Source organism: Protopterus annectens, chromosome 2.part1 (genome assembly GCF_019279795.1).
Source record: "Protopterus annectens isolate FY-2018-M chromosome 2.part1, PAN1.0, whole genome shotgun sequence".
Taxonomy (NCBI): Eukaryota; Metazoa; Chordata; order Ceratodontiformes; family Protopteridae; genus Protopterus; species Protopterus annectens.
In genome coordinates, this window is record NC_056729.1 from 690,147,889 (window position 1) to 690,166,976 (window position 19,088).

At 43.4% G+C, this 19,088-nt stretch overlaps 1 protein-coding gene across 3 annotated transcripts in view; it reads left to right on the forward strand.

Annotated features, from left to right (window-relative positions):
* The window catches only part of SCMH1 (Scm polycomb group protein homolog 1), a 1,495,203-nt gene that overhangs the window by 219,083 nt on the left and 1,257,032 nt on the right, over nucleotides 1-19,088 (forward strand). Inside the window, exon 1 of one of the 3 annotated variants that reach the window (XM_044062429.1) lies at nucleotides 5,715-5,792. The exons of the other annotated variants lie outside the window; for them this stretch is intronic. The gene's annotated coding sequence lies outside the window, so the exon portion shown is untranslated. Of the gene's footprint in view, nucleotides 1-5,714; nucleotides 5,793-19,088 lie in introns of those variants that run through there. 3 annotated transcript variants of the gene reach the window in all.

A 19,088-nucleotide genomic window follows, 5' to 3' on the forward strand; every position in this document is an offset into this window, starting at 1 on the left:
TCCCACAGAAGCTGTTCTGCCCTAGATACAGCCTGCAATGAAAGAATGCAAGGAGCCCGTCTTAGAAAAAGTAAGAACAGCAGTAAGAGAAGTGAAGTCAGGGGAAGCAGAAGGATCAGATGAGGTCACAGCAGATATGATCAAGGTGTTGGGTGAGATGGGGAGAAATGGCTCATGAAGGTACTCCTAGCACTGCAGAGATTAAAGGTGTATTCCAGATGACTGGAGAAATACCATACTAGTGCCAGTGTACAAGAACAGAGGGGACATTGACAACTGTGGGCAGTACAGAGGTTTCACACTCCTGTCACACTCCATCAAAGATGTTCTTCATGTTTCATGTTTCACTGTTGCAGTCATCACATTTGGTTTATCTGCCTGCAGGAAGCCCTCAGTCGGCCTGAATACCAGAGTCTTGGGATTTCTGCGTCAGATGCTGTCGTTTCTTCCATGACGTCAGATTGTCAGGGGTATAAAACATGCAGCTGACGTCATTACATCAACTTTTCTTGCCGTGCAGTGTCCGAAGTAGAAGCAGTTCGCAAGTGCCGGTCGGCCACCTCGTGAAATTTTCATTTTTTGAGTTTTAGACCTGAAGTTTTCTAAAAGATAAGTACCCCATTGGGGATCCTTTTTTCTTGCTCTATCCGATGTCAGAAAAAGTTAATAATTGTCTTGCTTATGGAAAGCAAATACCTCACAGAGATTTTCATTCTTACTGCGTCACCTGTTTCGGCCCAGACCACAACGTTCCTCGCTGTCGGTTTTGTGCCTTGTTCAACACCTGAACTATTCGTCGTCGGGCTATTTTTGTCGCTAAATTCTTTTGCGCTCGTTCTCTGTATTCTGAAATGGCTTCGATAAGCCATCCGACTACCGATCTTCCGAAAAAACATAAGGATAAAGACAGAGACAAACCGCATAGGTCCAAAACTGCCGATGACGCTTCCGTTAAGCTAGTCGCCAGTCCACCGGTATTCAGTAAGGAGCTTTCGCAGCCCCTGATACCCACTTCTACAGATTCGCAGGCATCTTCTGAGACCCATTCGGAGTCCATTATGCAGTGAGATGCTTCTTCGACTATGGAACCTGTGGATGTCTCTACCTTGGATGGAACCGGAGCCGCTGTGCAGGCACCGGCTTCTGAGGGTGTATTCAGGCCTTCCGATTTTTATATTAAACCGACGACTTTGTTTCAAACCAAAAATACCGAATTTCTCAGGCCCAGAGTTTGCACTACGCCTAGGAAACCAACAACCAAAGCGCATTCTCAGGCCCACATGCCTCAGAAACAAATGCTTAGAATGGCTGAAGATCTTATTACTTTAATAAGGGGAAGCCAGCTTTCCCCTCAAAAAAGTCCAAGAACTGACTTTCCTTCTGATTCTTCAGATCAGGAGTCTGTTGACTCTGATCCTTCTGATTACCAGGACATACCCTTATCTACCTATGAAGATTCTGATGCAGAGGATTCCATTCCCTCTGCTTCCCCACCAGAACATTTTTCTTTTGGTGAAACCCTGCATACCCTTAGGGAGCATTTCTGCTGGGAGTGCCAGGACTACTCACAGTCCAAAAAGAGACTCAGGGAATTTTTAAACTTGCCTCAGCACAGGCCTCTAGCTATCCCTCCTGTTTTGGAAATTGTAGATATCTTCTTGGAATCCCTCCTTACACCTGATACTTTGCCTCCAGCTCCCAGGAAACCTGACAGGTAATACAGAGTACCTGACTCTCACAAATTTCTCTCTAAGAATCCTACTGCGGATCCAGAGACCATTTCCCAGGGGCCTAAAGGCATTAAGGCAACAACAGCCAAAAACCCTGTCCCTTCGGACAGGGACTCTAGGGCTTTAGACAGATAGGGTAAGAAGGTGTACACCTCTGCTACTCTTGCCATCAGGGCTTTAAATTGGCAGTTTCATATGTTAAAGTATCAGCAACATATTATGGAGCTAATTAAACAGAAAATTGTTGATTCCTGATTGTGCAGAACATGAAGGTTTACAAGAGTTAATGCATTCTGCTAACCAAGTTGGAAAACATACTTTGCAGTGTGGTTTTGATGCCTTAGAAGCATCTTGCAGGGCTGCTGTCACTGGGTCTGTTCTTAGAAGGCATGCTTGGCTTAAGGAACAAATCTTGCCAGATCATGTCAAAGCAAAATTACTAGATGCACCATTAAACCAAGAACACCTGTTTGGCAGTAAAGCAGAAGTAGTCCTCAGAAAATGGAGGAAAAATCTAAATCTATGCAAACTGTTAAAGATTTCCTACAGGTACAGCCACCTAGATTCAGTAGGCATTGGCCTTCTAAAAATTGGCCCTTTCCAGTCCCTCCCAGACCTTCTCAGTCCAAACCCAGGGGGAGCAGACCACCAAGATTACAGTGTCAGGGTATGCACAGATCTAAGCAATGGATTGCTCCCACCTCTAAAACAGGGAGTAGTAAGCCACCAGCCTATGGTAAAATCTCACAATGACTTATCCCCAACTCTTCCAAGCCTTGCCCAAATACTTGCACCCTTAGGAGGAAAACTTGCCCTGCATGCAAAAAACTGGGAGTATATCACCCAGGACAGATGAGTCTTGAACATTGTATTCCAGAGATACAGAGTCTACTTCCACTCACTGCCAACCCCAAGCGGATGGCCAGACCTTCCCCCAAACCAGTGGGCAGAGACCCAAAAGCAAGTACTGCTACAAACACCATGGGAAACCTACCCCACAGGGGATCACAACCCATTCCACTAGGGCTACATCAACCTCTACAGCATTTCTCAGGGGAGTCCCTACCAGGGACATCCTGGAAGCTGCAACCTGGAGCTCTCTACACATCTTCACCAAGCATTACCACTTGCCTATCCTTTCTAAATCCAGAGCTGGATTTGCCACAGCAGTCTTAAAGGGCCTGCCTGCCTGTCCCAATGCTTGTTGACTGCCTCCACCCATCCTCAACTTTGGAAATCAACCCAAATGTGATGACTGCAACAGTGAAACATGAAGAACATAGTACATTTGTGTACACTTACCATAAATGTAGATGTTCGAGTGTATTCACCGTTGCAGTCCTGGTTACCCTCCCTCCAGCCCCCTGGTGTTTCTATGCTTCTACCTCTTCTTTTTTTTAGGCCATATCTTATAACATTGGTATTTACTTTCTACTGGGGGTGTTCCACACCATGTAATTGCTTCCTGTTGTGGGGGCTGATGATATCTGGGGCAAGAAATGATGTAATGTCATCAGCTGCATGTTTTTTACCCCTGACGATCTGATGTCATGGAAGAAGCGACAGCATCCGACGCAGAAATCCCATGACTCTGGTATTCAGGCCAACCGAGGGCCTCCTGCAGGCAGATAACCCAAATGTGATGATTGCAACAGTGAATAGACTCGAACATCTACATTTATGGTAAGTGTACACAACTGTGCTTTCTGGAAACAGTGATTGATTAATTTGGAGAGTAGTAGAATGTAAGATGGGAGATGAGCAGTTCGTAGTCAAATCAGGATGCAGCAAAACCGACCCAATGTTTGCAGTGAGACAGATAGCTGAGAAGTTAGAGGTGAAGAAAGAATCCAACTGGGCATTCCTAGACTTGGAGAAGGCATATCACCAGGTGCTAAGAAAGCTGGTTTGGGCAGTCCTGTGGTTGTTTGAAGTCCCAGAAACATTGGTAGAATTAGTGCAGACTATGTATAAGGACCAATTATTCTGGTACGAACAGTGTTCAGCCTCACAGAGGGATTCTCAGTGGGAGTGGGTAGCATCAGGGTTCAGATCTGAGCCCACTGCTGTACATCAGCAAACATTTTGGGGGGGAAAGATTAACAAAGTTGCTGTATGCAGATGATGTGGCATTACAGGCAGACTCTGAGAAAGAGCTTCAGCAAAGGGTAAAAGAATGGAATGCAAAATTGAAGACACATGGGATGAAACTAAGTACAGATATGACGGTTGTAATGGCAGCAAATGGAGAAAATCAGAAGACAGTGAAAATTGAAATTAAAGGTTAAATAGTGGAACAGTTTAACAGCTTCAGGTATCTGGGAGGGGTAGTTGAGGAGAAGGAAAATCTGAATGAGGAGATCAAAGCTAGAATCAAAGGGGCTGCAGCCAACTGTCACAGTGTGTCTTGAGTACTGTATGACAGAAGAATGCCAAAGAAGCTGAAAAGTAAGGTGGTGTGTCTAATACTACTCTGTGGTATAGAAACCTGGGCAGTAAAGGCAGAGCAGTTGAGAAAGCTAGAGGTAATGGAGATGAAGTGCCTGAGACAGAGACAGTAGGATGCACACGAGTACAGGCAATTTAATGAGGACATCAGAGCAGAAGCCAAAGTAGCTCTAATTGCCCAGAATGTCAAAGAGAACAGATTACGCTGGTTTGGGCACATGTGCAGAAAAGCAGAAGATTATCTTGTGAAGATGATTTGGGACAGACAGGAAGATGACAAAAGGAAATGAGGGCATCCAGCAAAGAAATGGATGGATCGAGGAAGGTAAGACAGTGGCATTGAATTGAGAGAGATAGCACCAGTTGACATGAAACCCTGATCTCATGTAGAAAATGTGAAAAGGGGGGTTGATGGTGCATGCGTGTGTGTTTTTCTTAACAAGTAAGTAAAGTTACCCATGTGGCTCCTTTTCAGCCCACCCCTGGGCTTACAGCAAGACACAGTTCTGCAGTGTAATTCCTCTTTGTGACAGTGCTGTATGGCATCTCAAATGTTTCATGTTTGTGTTAATAGTATACAGAAATGAAAGCGATGCACACAATCATGAAATATGCACAAAGATAAATACCATTGAAAAAAAGTTCATTATTTCATCACTGACATTAAGCCCAGTTTGATTCTTTCAAGAAAGATTTCTCATTTTGTTGAAATCCTTAAGACTATTCTCAGTTTCAGTTTGTATGTTTTCTTTTCGGTGGGTATGCATCAGGGTAGTATTGTGGGAACCCTATGACTTATCAGTAAGTTTGTTCATGGTAGGCAGAGTTGATGACCATCACAAAAAATGTTTTTCCTCGTAAATCAGACAGAAGCTTCCTTAATGGCACACAGGCAACCACAAGGCACAGGTGCTCTTTTGTATACTCCATATGCCCAGAGAGATAATGTTGTTGAATTCCTGACTTAACATATTCACAATGGCTATATTGAAAGTGAAAGTTATATTCTACTTGTTAAGGGTGATGAAGTACCAGATGTGTTTTTCTAAGTTGTCCAATGATTCCTTTTCGGGTGAATTCAAAGCAGACAGACGGGGACCTCCTTTCACAGAATATTTGTGAAAGTACTGTTGATGTTAATCGGTGCATACTGTGGGAACTGTGCAGTTTGTTCCAAATGCTGGCTTGTTTTTCTGCATTTATGGTTAGCTTTGGAGGCAAGTATGACTCAGTACATCAAGTTCCTCTGTCCAAGTACTTTTTGTTTGAAACGGTCCATCGTTCATTAATTATACATTTCTAATTTTAGGACACAGCAGATTCTTTTGAATGTCATGTCATTAAAATTCTGGCTATCCAGAGTGCTATTTTTATTACCAGCATAGCCGCTCGATTGTGTCTGATTAATGACAGCGTCAGGGACCACAGTGACTTTTGACACTTCTTTGTGATTTAGGAGGCTTGTCACTATTTGGTTTTAATTGCGCTAATTCCATTACTTTCCGTCCAGAAGTTTCTGCATGGTGTTCTTTGTGTTGGTGTTGTTGAACACAGAATATACACTCAGTCACCTGAAGCAAAGTTTTTCTCCTTGATGTTGCAGCCTTTCTCTGGGTGAGTAACTGGTGTTTACAAGTTTAACTACTAAAAGCTGTTGCTGGGTATCCGTATTGCTAAGCATTGTACTCACAAAATGTTTGCTTAAAGTGTAAGTTTATTGTATTCACATAATGATAGTCTTCCCATAAATCCAGCATTTCACTAATTTATGGCACTTTTCTCGTTTGAAGTAGTGGTTGTCATGCATATGCCATTGTTATAGTCCTCTTCTGAACTTCATTCTTTAGATATTCAAGTTGTTTTCCCTTTCTTTTGCCTACCAGTGTTACTGATGCTCCTGCCTACACAGTCAGAGCAGTCAGTTATATGTGTGTGTATAAGTAATCAGTGTAGAAATAGGTATGACAGCAACACTAGCAGTTTAACAGCCCCCCCCCCCCCGATAGCGTATTAAAATAAATCTTGAGTTGCTTGAATTAATGCTGGTTGCAGTTATGTAGCTATTAGTTAGGATTAGAAATATTTTTTATATGCAAAGCAACATGTTAATTGAGTTAGGCTGTGTCTTGCATACTAGTATTTGGTGGCATTTTATTTATTTGGCCATCTGCATATTAATTTTTTATTGTACCTGGTGATTCCAAGTCCATATGGGCTTCAGTAAGGGCTCAGGGTCAAGGCTACATCATTTAAGGGACAAATACACACACACACACACACACACACACACACACACAAACAGTTGTTTGCAGGTCATTGTACTGTAGTGATCATAGGCAAGGCTATTGTGACATACATGGAATGGCGACAGAAATGTCACATGAGCAGTGGTGCAGCGGTAGCATTGTCTCCTCACAGCAAGAGGTTCTCCAGTTCGATTCTCAGCTGGAGTGCCTTCTGTGCCGAGTCTGCATGTCCTCCCTGCATTCGTGTGGATTTTCTGCGGGTACTTCGGTTTCCTCTCACATTATAAAGACCTGTGTCTGGAGCATTTCTCCCCAGGCTCCGCTGAAAATTGGCTCCTTTCAAGTCTGACTTTCCCGGTAAACAAATGTTAAATAAATAAAATAAAAAGAGAAATGTGAAAGTTACACTTTTAAACAACAAAACAACTTCATTTTTAATAATCTGTTCTAATACAGTGTAAGTAGGTCATAAGGAGAAAATAGCATGAAAATGAACTGAAAATAGACAATATGAGTAGATAAGATGATAGCCAAGTTTAGAATTGTTGAAGAAAGCAGAGAAATTATGTGAGAGGAAATGCATTCCCTAGATAAAAAAAGTCATATGAACATCTCAGTGAACAGAAGGGAAAAGATCAACACACCAAAAAGAACTATGAGGAGAGAGAGTTTGAGAAGGTGAGAGAAGCGAAGAAAGGATGAGATGTGTATGTGTAGTAGATAAAAAAATAAATTAAAAGTAAGACTGAAGTTAAAAAATAAATGACAGAGGGTGTGAATCCATAAGTAAAGTCCAACACAAGGAACAGATTTTCAGCTTCCTTTAAAAGGAAGATATCAGTAAATATTGCGTAATGGTGGTTAGCTTAGTATTACATAATTTTGAGATATTAGTGTAAACAATCATCAGACTGAGTATCGGACTACTAAACACTGACTAAGGTCATGTAAGATGATCCAACAGCTTGCAGTGGACTGTTGCATGTTAAGCTGAATATAGATGTTTGTGAGTAAACTTTAGTTGTGTAAGGGGTAAGATTCTTTAGTTCCAGACAACACAGCAAATGAAAGGATATGCCATGCTGTAAGGAATGATGGTGACAAAGTTAGCAATTATATTGTATGCAAACTCAAGTCTGTTTAAGATTCATAGGTAGTTATTAGGCTTGCAGACCAGAGACCATTGAGAAACCTAGCCCAAAATCCTAGTTGCTGTAAAGCACTGTCTGGTTAAGTGGCTTGCTCAAGGTCGCACAGTATGCAAGTGAGGGCTGAGGGAATCAAACCCTGTACCACAGGAACTACGGCTCACAGCCTTAACCTTCAGTTCAATCTGCCAGGCAGTGTAGGGGACAGAATGGAGAGGTAAGTCAGCAAGCAAAGGAGAGTAGTATTGCTGGAATTGAATTCATCCTCAAGTCTTGATGAGTACCTTCACGAGGTGAACCCTGTTTTTCACAAAATCTCACCAAGATGACTCTGATTTATATAGGCGTACTGGTACCAGGACTGGAAAAACTGGCAGTGTAGAATCTTCAAGATGTGGAGCCATTCCTACAATGGGGCTAGACCATGCCAGGGGGAGAATCCCCCACCCCCCCCCGGTAGAAGGAAGTAACATCCCACAAAAAATCACAAAAACTGATAGGCCAAATAAGAGCTATAAATATGATAAAGTGAACTGTTGAGGATAAGGAAGAAATTATGTGTTGTTACTGTTATGCAAGAAGCCCAGAATTTCCAGACAGAAGATATACAAAAAGATCGAGAGAAATATTAGAAGAAAGAAAAATACTTCCACAAGATACACTGTCAGAAGCTTCAAATACAAATTTGTGTTCATTAATACAACAGATTTATGAAAAACTTTATATAGACCAAGAAACTTTGGGCCATTTGGAAAAAGAAATGATTGACAAAGTGCAAAAATATAAAGAACAAAATCTAGAGACTTTTGAAAGTTATAAAAATGAATTATGGACATAGAAAAGAGAGATCTGATATGGTGTAATATTTATGCAAAGGAATAAGCTAAATTAATCAACACAAAAAAGGCAGCCCCAAAGATATTCGAAAAGAAATACAGGCAAAGGCATACAGATATAAAAATTCTCAATAAAAATAAATAAATAAATAAGATCACAAAGAGGGAACGTAGAATAGAAGGTTAGTAAAATAGAAGTTAAACAGTGGAAGATGAGGTTATTCAGTACTTGTTGAAGGGAAGGATTTGGTGCAGAAAGTCTAACACAGGTTACATCACAGCATGATGAAGTAACGAATCCCCAAAATAAGGAGAAACAGGAGGAGCAGGAGACATCTGAAGAAGAAATATGGACATGGGAAAGAGAAGATATTTAATGTGGTGCAATATTTGTGCAAAGGAGAAAACAAAACTAATCAATGCAAAAAGAGCAGTACTAAATATATTTGAAGAGAAATACAGGCAAAGGCATCCGGACATGGAAACTTTTACAATACAAAAAAGAAGAAAACAGAGAGGAAAAGTACAAAAGAGGATTAGTAATGGAGAAATTAAAGAAATAGAAACTGAGGATGTTTTTCGTGTTTCACTGTTGCAGTCCTGACATTTGGGATTTCCTGCCATGTAAGCCCTTGGCCGACCTTACTACTAGAGTAAAATTCTCCTTCCTCCTTAGGCTGTTGGACGTCCTATCAGACGTCAGTATGCATGGGTATATAGGTAGCAGACAACGCCATGATATCAGTCTTTTCTTGCTGTTGGAGCCCAAAGCAGTATTTCAGTACGTTGGTCGGTCTATACTAGAGAGAAGTCATCTGAAGGCTAAGTACCCTGTTGGGGAATACTTTTTTTTTCTTGCTTTAACCCATGTCAGATAAGGTTAACAGTTGTGTCTGCTGTGGTAAGCAAATTCCACACTGAGACTTCCATTTGCTGTGTGTCACCTGTCTAGGCCCTGATCACAATGTTCCTAATTGTCGATCTGATGTTGTTAGTCTTCACATAATCCTTGACTGTGGGCTCGATTTCGAGCCTCGGAACCGACTCGGCCATTTATTTCAGCTTGCATCTTCCAAACTCTTGAGCTAGGCTTTATCCATAATGCTCCTCTCAAAATTACCTCAGATCTCGTTTGCTGCTTCATGTGTCAGATGCATATGACCGCTCTCGAGATTTGGCTTACAGCTTAAGTAAGTTTTTTTCCTTAAAAATATCCTTTTTTTTCTCTTTTGTAAGTCTTTCTTTTATCTTTAGTGTCTTTTCTCTCTTCCCACTCCTCTCATTATCTTCAATAGTGCTTGTGTGGATCTTTTCCTCACTCTACAACACTACAGTTGGTAGTTATTTCCTCAGTACCATTGTTGGTATTTCTTTATACCTATTCAACTATTCTCTCTTACCATCATTGGTATTTCCTTTCTTTTTACCCCTGCTTAAAAAAAAAGACAAAAAAGAAAATTTTCACTGTTCTTTTTCTGGTGAGTGTGTGTGTTTGTGTTCATTATGGCTGATAAGTCTGAATCTCCAGCCAAGTCATCTAAGGGCACCTTGGGGTTTAAAAGGTGTCAGAAATGTGAGAGGAAAATGACCAACTCAGACGGGGCCTGTGTGTTGTGTATATTGCCTAGGTAAAGTTCACCTGCAGGAGAACTGTTTAATTCACCATGGTTTTTCCACTAGGACACTCACCAAAATGAAAAACACTTATTCTTAAAGGACTACTAAAAGGTGACTTTGAAGAGGTAATTTCTGGGTCCAAAACGGAAGCCAGTTCTTCATCATCCTCTTCTTCTAAGAAGCTACCTTCCTTGGATCCTAGCACTTTGGAACCACCTAAAAAGGTTTCTAAGCAGCCTTCGGTGTCGGAGTTCCACGGCACCGGATGGCAAAAAAGATTTGGTACCTACCAAGACTTCGGAGTCTACTTCAACTGCCTTGGCACCGAGAGATTCATCAGTACTGGAATAGTCTGAGGTTATTTTTGTTCCAAGATCCAGATGTTCTCTTTCTATTGACCCATTCAAGGATAGACCACTGAGCCTCTTTGTTGATCCTAGACCCCCTAGGTCTCCTTCAACTCCTTCTGTTCAATCCACCAAGAGTCTCTCTGGATCAGACATTATGAGACTGGCGGATCAACTCTTTATGACAAGGGAGTTGTCTTCGGTTCCTAGCTAAACCAGCACCAGGACCGGCTATTTTACGACACAATCCGTTATTCCTCCTCCAACTCCTATTGAGTCATTGGATCCCATGGTTCTGACATTCCCAGCTTCAACTGCCTCTGTTCCGGTAGCAGCTCCATCTCCGGAACCAAGGGTTGCCTTGAGCACCTCGGGTTTTTGGCACTGGAGACCTCCCAGGGTCGAGACTCCCATTCCGGTTCCAAGGTGCATGGATTGACTTCAGTAATTTTGGAGCCTTCCATAACTCTCTGTGCTTCAGCCTGCATTGGATTGACCCATGCTTCAGTTTCGGGGGTCGCCTCTTCAGTGGGGGAGGGACCTTGGTTCCGAAGGAATCTATTTTGGTTCTGGGCTCCCATCCCTCTATGGGGTGGGGGCAGGGGTGCCAGCCTTCCGAATCATGGAGAAGGCTTTGTCCATTTGGGACTCACCATCTCTGCCAACCCTGTTGGACCACACTTCTACATCACCTCGACCTGAGCTTCCATCAGTTTCTGCCCCAGGACAGAGGGCAAAGATTCCCAGGAAAGACCCTCCTTGGTGGTTTCCTGTTTGGACACTTCCCCGGAACATGGCTGGTGTTCCCTCCAACCTTCTTTGGAGGAGTCTGTATACCTGGAGGCTTTTCGTGCCCAACCTTCTACATCTTGGATCTCTCTACCCGCTGACAAGCTTATTAAACTAATCATTCAGCGGGCATGGAAGATGCCCGACTCCATCGAACCGATCCCCAAGAGATCTGACTTGATCTTTTCCGCCCCCAAAGAAGAACAGCATTGTTCTAAAGGTATCTCCTTGGACGCCATGGTGATAGCGGCAGCCACTAAAAAGGAACTTGCTGAGGAAAGTCCTACTATCTGTCTTCCTAACAAGGAGTCTAGGACTATGGATAGGCTTGGGAAGCGTGTTTACGCTTCAATGACCTTTGCTCTCAGGTCCTTGAACTCCATGGTACACTTTACAAGGTTACAAAGGAATCTAGTCAAAGAGCTCTTGGATACCCTCTCAGGAGCTGTAGCTGAAGGGGTATGGGACAAAGTTGCTTTTCAGCTTGCCACCCTTGAAGCAATATATGAGGCTGATTGCCCAATCAGTCGAAGGGACGACAAGAGCGGAGGGTTCAGGCATAGTCATTAGAAGGCACTCCTGGATGCGCTTGTGTGACTTTGTGGAGCCATTTAAAGCATCACTCATCAACGCTGCATTTGACAGATCATCCCTTTTTGGTACTAAGGTAAAAGACAGTCTGGCCAGATGTGAGAAAGATGGGAAAACTCTTTCTGCTGTAGGCGTACGTTTCTCCACTCTTCAGTGTCCTTACTCTAGGAACCAGAGAAGTTGGAGACTATGGTTTAAAAAATCCCAAGGACCTTTCCAAGACTCGTGTGGCAAAGACTTTCCATGGGGGCAGAGAGGGAAGTAATGCAAGATGTCGCCCTAGAGGCAGAAGTTGCCTGCAGAACCAGGGGTCCAGAGATTCCTTCTCTGGTACTTCCTAACAGCACCCCTGAACAGAGGCCTGATTGTCTTCCTCTGGAGGTAGTCGTGGGATGGTTATCCCTGCAAAATCCCGCCTGGCAACTGATAACTTCTGACAAATGGGTGCAGGGAATCCTATACAGAGGCTACAATATCCCACTTTCTATAAGTCCAAAACCCCAAAAAAGACTCCCAGATGTTCCACCCAATCACAGGGAAGCAGCAGTAGTGGAAATTCAAACACTGTTTGACAAAAGAGTCATCCAAAAAGTCCCACCAGACCAAATAGGGTCCGGGTTTTACTCAAGGTTCTTTTTAGTGCCCATAAAAACAGGGGACTGGAAACCCATTTTGGTTCTCAGCCAGTTCAACAAGGCAGTACAGCAAACCAAATTTCGGATGGTCTCTGTATAGTCCATAATTCTATTTATGGAAAAGGATGATTGGATGTGTTCTGTAGATCTGCAGGACTCGTATTACCACATAAAAATGGACAAACACTACAGGAGGTTCCTGCGCTTCTGGCTGGGAGACACTCATTTCCAATTCTAAGCACTGCCTTTGGACTCACCTCAGCCCCCAGGGTGTTCACCAAATACATGGCAGTGGTAGCAGCTCATCTCAGACTGCAGGGATTTCATGTTTTTCCATACCTCGACAACTGGCTCCTCACCGCTACCACCAAACGTCAAATAGAACGAGCAAGAGATTACGCTCTGCATCTCTGTGCATCTCAATAAATTATGGAGAGTCAAATTTGCAACCCTCGCAACAACTAGAATTCATTGAAGCCCTGTTGGACACAGTTGCAGGAATCACTTCACTTCCACTGGGAAGGTTACAAAGGATCAGATCTCAGGTCAGCCAAATTATCCAGAGCAAAAGTGTTCCAACCAGATTAATCCTATAAGCATTTGGGCTTTATGGCAGCCTCAGTCACTCTTGTTCCCCTTAGCAAGATACCACATGTGAATTTTACAATGGTTGCTAGCCTCCCAGTGGTCTCAGATCAGCCAGTGTCTCACCCCATCTTGATTACCAATTGCTGTAGAAAGGATCTTTCATGGTGAGTGCACTGCAACAAGATTCTTTCGGGTCAGCCATTCATCCTTCTGCAACCCCAAGCCATAGTGACCACTGACGCTTCCCAGATAGGGTTGAGGAGGCATTATCTGGGAAGCACGGTCCAAGGCACGTGGTCCCAACTTGCACATACTTATTCTAGAGATGAGGGCAGTGCTGTTAGCATTGCAAGGATTTCAGGATGCCCTTCCTCTAAGAACAGTAGCAGTTCAGACGGACAGCATGTCAGTAGTCTGGTATATCACAAACGGGGGGGGGGAACCAAATCTTACCCATTGTGTTGAGAAGCCCTCAGAGTATGGCAATAGGCAATTACATCCAACCGCTTTCTCACAGCAATGCACATTCCTGGAAGCTCCAGTGGTGATAACGGACAAACTGAGCAGGACCATTTTCATGCCTCACGAGTGGTCACTCAATCCTGTGGTGGTGAAGGAGATTTTTTGTCACTGGGCCCGACCTTGCTGTGATCTTTTTGCATCCCGTCTAAACAAGTGCACCAGTTACTTTGCCCTAATCCCCCCCTCTGGGGGACTCGTCCAGAGACGCTCTTCTCCACAATTGGCTCCCCGGTCTTCTGTATGCCTTTCCCCCAACTCCTTTGATATCCCAGTTTCTAAAGAAAGCCAAGAGGTCAGAGAACTCAATAATCCTTATTGCCCCCTTTTGGCCTCGACCAGTTTGGTTTTCTTCTTTATTGCCCCCTTTTGGCCTCGACAAGTTTGGTTTCCCTTCTTTTGGCCTCATCTTCTTCGGAAACCATGGATACTTGACCCAGCTCCAGATCTGCTGTCTCATCCAGAGGGCATGGTTTATCTGACCCTCCATCATCTCAAGCTCACAGCGTGGCTTTCTCTAATTTCCATGATTGCCAGGCATCCCTTACTTTTCTCTCCTGTCCGTCAAATCATTGGGGCCCATCACAAACCTTCGACTAAGCACCTGTATCAAAGTAAATGGGAAAAATTTGCAACCTGGGCCCTTTTAAATGAACTTGATCCTTATTCGACCCCTGTTCATGAAGTTTTGGATGTTTTGGCTAATCTTTATCAATCTGGTTCCTCTTCCTCAACAATTAAAGTCCATTTAGGGCAATCCTGAACTTCCATATGGGGTTTGATGGATCGTCTCTTATGTCGCACAAACTTTGTAAAGCCTTTTTAAAGGGGTTTCTAATGTTAAGACCTCCATTTAAAGACTCCATTCCTCCATGGGATCTAACATTAGTTCTTCAGTCCCTTACTTTGCATCCTTTTGAACCATCGGCTATTTGTGACTTCAAGTTTTTGTCTTGGAAAACTTTATTTTTAGTGGCTATTACATCTGTCAGAAGAGTATCTGAACTTCAGGCCTTGTCCTGCTAACCGCCCTACATAATATTTTACAAAGACAGGATCTCCTTTAGGACTAATCTCTCCTTTCTACCAAAGGTAGTCTCAGAACCTAATATTAATCAGACACTTCAACTACCGGTCTTTTTCCCTAATTTTTCTAAAAAGGGGATTATTCCCTTCATTCACTAATCCACCACTGGAATGGAGAAAGGGGATTTTGCCAAAATGTGAGACTGTAAGTAACGTAATAAAAAAAATAGGCAACAGAGGTCTAGAAATTTACTGGAGAAAATTAACAAAGGAACCAGTGTATTGAGAGGAAATCACTGGAGAGGCAAAGGTAATGTAGTGGGGCGAGGCTAGGGAGACGGGTATACTGCAGGTTAGAGACTGCTTTCCCTATCAAGAATTAATATTAGAGTACAGGCAAAGAGAGAAGGGAAAAAGTGACCAAAAATGCTAAGAGTTTTAGCTGAGTCTAGAACAGAAGCTAAAAAAGAGTAATTAGTTGGCCATATAAAATATTGCGTAATAACTGTAAGAATCAGTCAGATCAGGGAAGATAGACTGGAATGGCAGTTTATAAAAGAATAATGGGAGGTTAGAATTTTTGTTGGAAGTATTTTCATATCTATTTTTTTACCCTAAGTAGACTTAAGAGAGTGTTTTCTTTTCATTGGGTAGACATCAAATGCTGAAGGTGTGATGGTAAGGTAATAGGTAACTGAGTGAGAGCTTTTTGGTACTGTTAATGAGTGGGCAGATTTTAAAAGCTCACTACAGAGTACTCTGTCAGACATATTGGGAGAGCAGATAGATGTCCTTCATGGATGCATCTGCAGTCATAACAACTGGGTTGTCCTGTCGTCAGGCAGCCCTGCAGTCGGCCGGATTCCAAAGTCCGGGTCCGGCTTCGGCTGATGTCGCACTTCACCCGACGTCATCTCTGCTGGTCTCCGGGTATAAAAGCATCAGCCGATGCCATTTTCTTCAGTCTTTCTTGCCGCGTGGCGCCCGAAGCAGAAGCTGTTCGCAAGTGCCGGTCGGTCGGATCCAGAGATTTCTACTACCGAATACTACTTCGAAGACTTCTAAAAAGCTAAGTACCCCGTTGGGGACTCTTTCTTGCCTCAGCCGATGTCAGAAAAAGTCAATAACTGTTTAACTTGTGGGAAACAAATACCTCATAAAGATTTCCACTTTTACTGTTTGCCTTGTTTAGGCCCAGACCACGACGTAGCAGCCTGTTCGCCTGTGCTTCATTCAACCGACGAACGCTTAGGCGTCGGTTGGAGTTTGCTGAACAGTTTTTCGGTTCAGAATTTGCGTACATTATGCCGTCGGATCCTCCGACTACCCAAATTGTTAAGAAACGCAAAGAAAAGACCGACACTCGCGGTCCACGGTTTCGGCGAAACCATGGTGAAGCAAACGCGAGTGTCTCGGTTTCGCGAAACCGAGAAAACGGATCAAAGCACAGCTGAATCTTTGACTACTTCTGAGGTTCCTGCTACCTTACTTGAATCGGCCTCTGAAATTTTACCTACTACAGTGGCTTCTAGTGAATTATCAGACACCATCCCTTTGGATGTCTCTACCCCAGCACGTGGTGCTGCTAGGCCTCCTGCAGCCATGTCCATTAAGGCCTTTGCCAGGGCTAAAGCAGCCAAGTCTACTAAATCAGTGCCTGTTAAACCCCCCTCAACCAGGCCTACTTCTAGTTCACAAATGCTTACTCTGGCAGAAGATTTAATATCCTTAAGTAGGGGATCTCAATCTCACCCAGACAGGGCCTCTCAGCCCCCAGAGAAGAGACCTAGGGCAGAACCCCCCGAGCCTGTGAACTCTGATGATTCTGCGGATGACTCAGATATTACAGACCAGCCAGAGGCTCCTTTCTCCAATTATGAAGACTCAGATGCTGAAGAATCCATTCCAGCTGCTTCTCCACCTGAAGAATTCTCATTTGGGAAACCTTACATGCCATGAGAACAATTCCAATGGCAGCAACAGGATTTCTCAGATTCCAGAAAAAGACTTAGGACTTTTCTGCACCTTCCACAACACAGGCCCTTAGCTATACCTCCTGTCCTCTCTGTTGTGGACGATGCCTTTAATGATGTCTGCTCTGCACCAGATTCCTTACCTCCAGCCCCTGCCAAACCAGACAGATTTTACAGGGTACCAGACACGCATCATCACCTATACAAGGCCCCACTTGCAGACCCGAAACTATATCCCAGGGGCCTAAGGCAGTAGCCTCGACCACAGCAAAAAACCCTATTCCTTCTGAAAGGGAAGCCAGGTCTTTAGACAGATGGGGCAAAAAAGTTTATACCTCAGCTACTCTCTCAGCTAGAGCTTTAAACTGTCAGTTTCACATGATACAATACCAAGAGTTTATGCTTGATCAGTTAACTAAAAAACTATCCTCTGATGACTCTATAGATAAGAAATATGTATTAGAAATGGTAAATAACATACAACAGGTTAGTAACCATTCCTTAAAATGTGGCTATGATGCACTGGAGGCTTCATTTAGATCAGCCATGACTGGCACAGTGATAAGAAGACATGCATGGCTGAAGGAACAAGTTTTACGGATCATGTTAAAGCTAAGTTATTAGATGCTCCTATGGATAAGACCAGTTTGTTTGGTACACCTGCCCAGCAGGTAATGAAGAAAATGGAAGAAAAGGCAAAATCTGTTCAAACGGTTAAAGATTTCTTGCAGGTTCAGCCCCAAGGTTTAGCAGGAACTGGCCTGCCAAAAATTGGTCCTTTCCTGACTCCACAAGATCCCAAAGGGGCAGGAATAGACGTTCCAGAGGCAGACACCAATCCAGAGGAGGTGCCTACAGAGGACGACAGTGGCAAGGTAATAACAGAGGCACAGACTCAGCCACTACCACTACAACAGCACAATCACAGTGACTTAACTCTACATCCGCCTACCAGGGAACAAATAGCAGCTCCATTAGGCGGAAAATTAACCTTATTTTCAAAAAACTGGCACTACATCACAAAAGACAAGTGGATTTTACAAACCATAGACCAAGGTTACCGGTTCTACTTTCACACTTTACCAGTCAAAAGAGGAATGCCAAACCTGCCTCCAAATCAAAAAACAAAAGCTCTACAACAGATAATGCAATTAGCAAAGATGAGAGCTGTGGCAAGAGTGCCAATAACAGAACAAGGCAAAGGATTTTACTCCACACTATTCCTAGTTCCAAGAAAGGAAAAAAGTCGGAGACCTATTCTCGACCTGTCCACCTTAAATACATACATCATTGTCCCAAAATTCAAAATGCTGACCCTACAGCAACTTCTTCCCATGCTGGGCAAGGAGTGTTGGCTGGTAACTCTAGATCTCAAGGAGACATACCTGCACGTCCCCATTCGACCTATTTGCAGAAGATACCTCAGATTTCTTGCAGGATCAGAGCATTATCAATTCTCAGCATTGCCCTTTCGCTTATCTACTGCCCAGAGTATTCACAAAATGCCTGGCATCAGTAATCGCCCACTGCAGACTACAGGGAATCCAAGTTTATCCATACCTGGACGACTGCCTGCTACAAGGGGACAACAAAAGCAAGCTGACAACAGATTTACAAAGGGTCATTTACTTGCTACAAGCACTGGGATACACAGTCAATTTACAAAAGTCAAGGCTGATACCATCCCAAACAAGGACATTCCTGGCGAATTGGACACTGTAAAACAAATGGCATTCCTAACAGAAAAACAAAAGAACTCCCTCTTTACTTCTTGGCTCTAACAAAACAGAACAAGTTAACAGCAAGAAAAGTCCTGCAGGCCTTGGGCTATATGGCATCATGCATAATCTTGGTTCCACATGCCAGACTACATATGAGAAAACTACAGTGGTACCTAAGGAATTTATGGTCCCAACACAGGCACAGCCTAGAAGCAGAAATTCCACTAATCCCATGCCTAAAACAGGAGTTCCTATGGTGGGCACAAGCATGCCAGTCAAACCCAGGCCTACCCTTTCACAGCTATCAAGCAAGCCAGACCACAACAGACGCCTCAGACCTAGGATGGGGGGCTCACATGCTGGACAAATGCGTACAAGGATTGTGGACGCAGGATCAACTCCACCTGCACATCAACCTAAAAGAAATGCTGGCAGTAAAACTGGCAATCCAAAATTTCAGACCATTTCTCAAAGAGGGCCATTTGATGATAAGGACAGACAACACCACAGTCATGTGGTACATCAACAAGCAGGGAGGCACTCATTCATACCCCCTATGCAGAATGACTTTGGAGCTTTGGAACCTGGCACTCAGCTACAACATCCAGTTACAGGCAATATTTGTACCGAAAGACAATACTCTAGCAGACATATTGAGCAGAACCACATCGGATGCCCACGAATGGATGCTACACCCGGACATCTTCAAGACCATCTCCAAGAAATGGGGAAGACCACAGATAGATCTATTCTTCCCTCTCTCAATCACCAACTCAAAAATTCTGCACAAGGACATTCCACCCACTTGCATGGAAAGTGGATTCGCTCTCCTTCAGCTGGAAAGGTCTAACAGCATATGCATTTCCACCTCTTC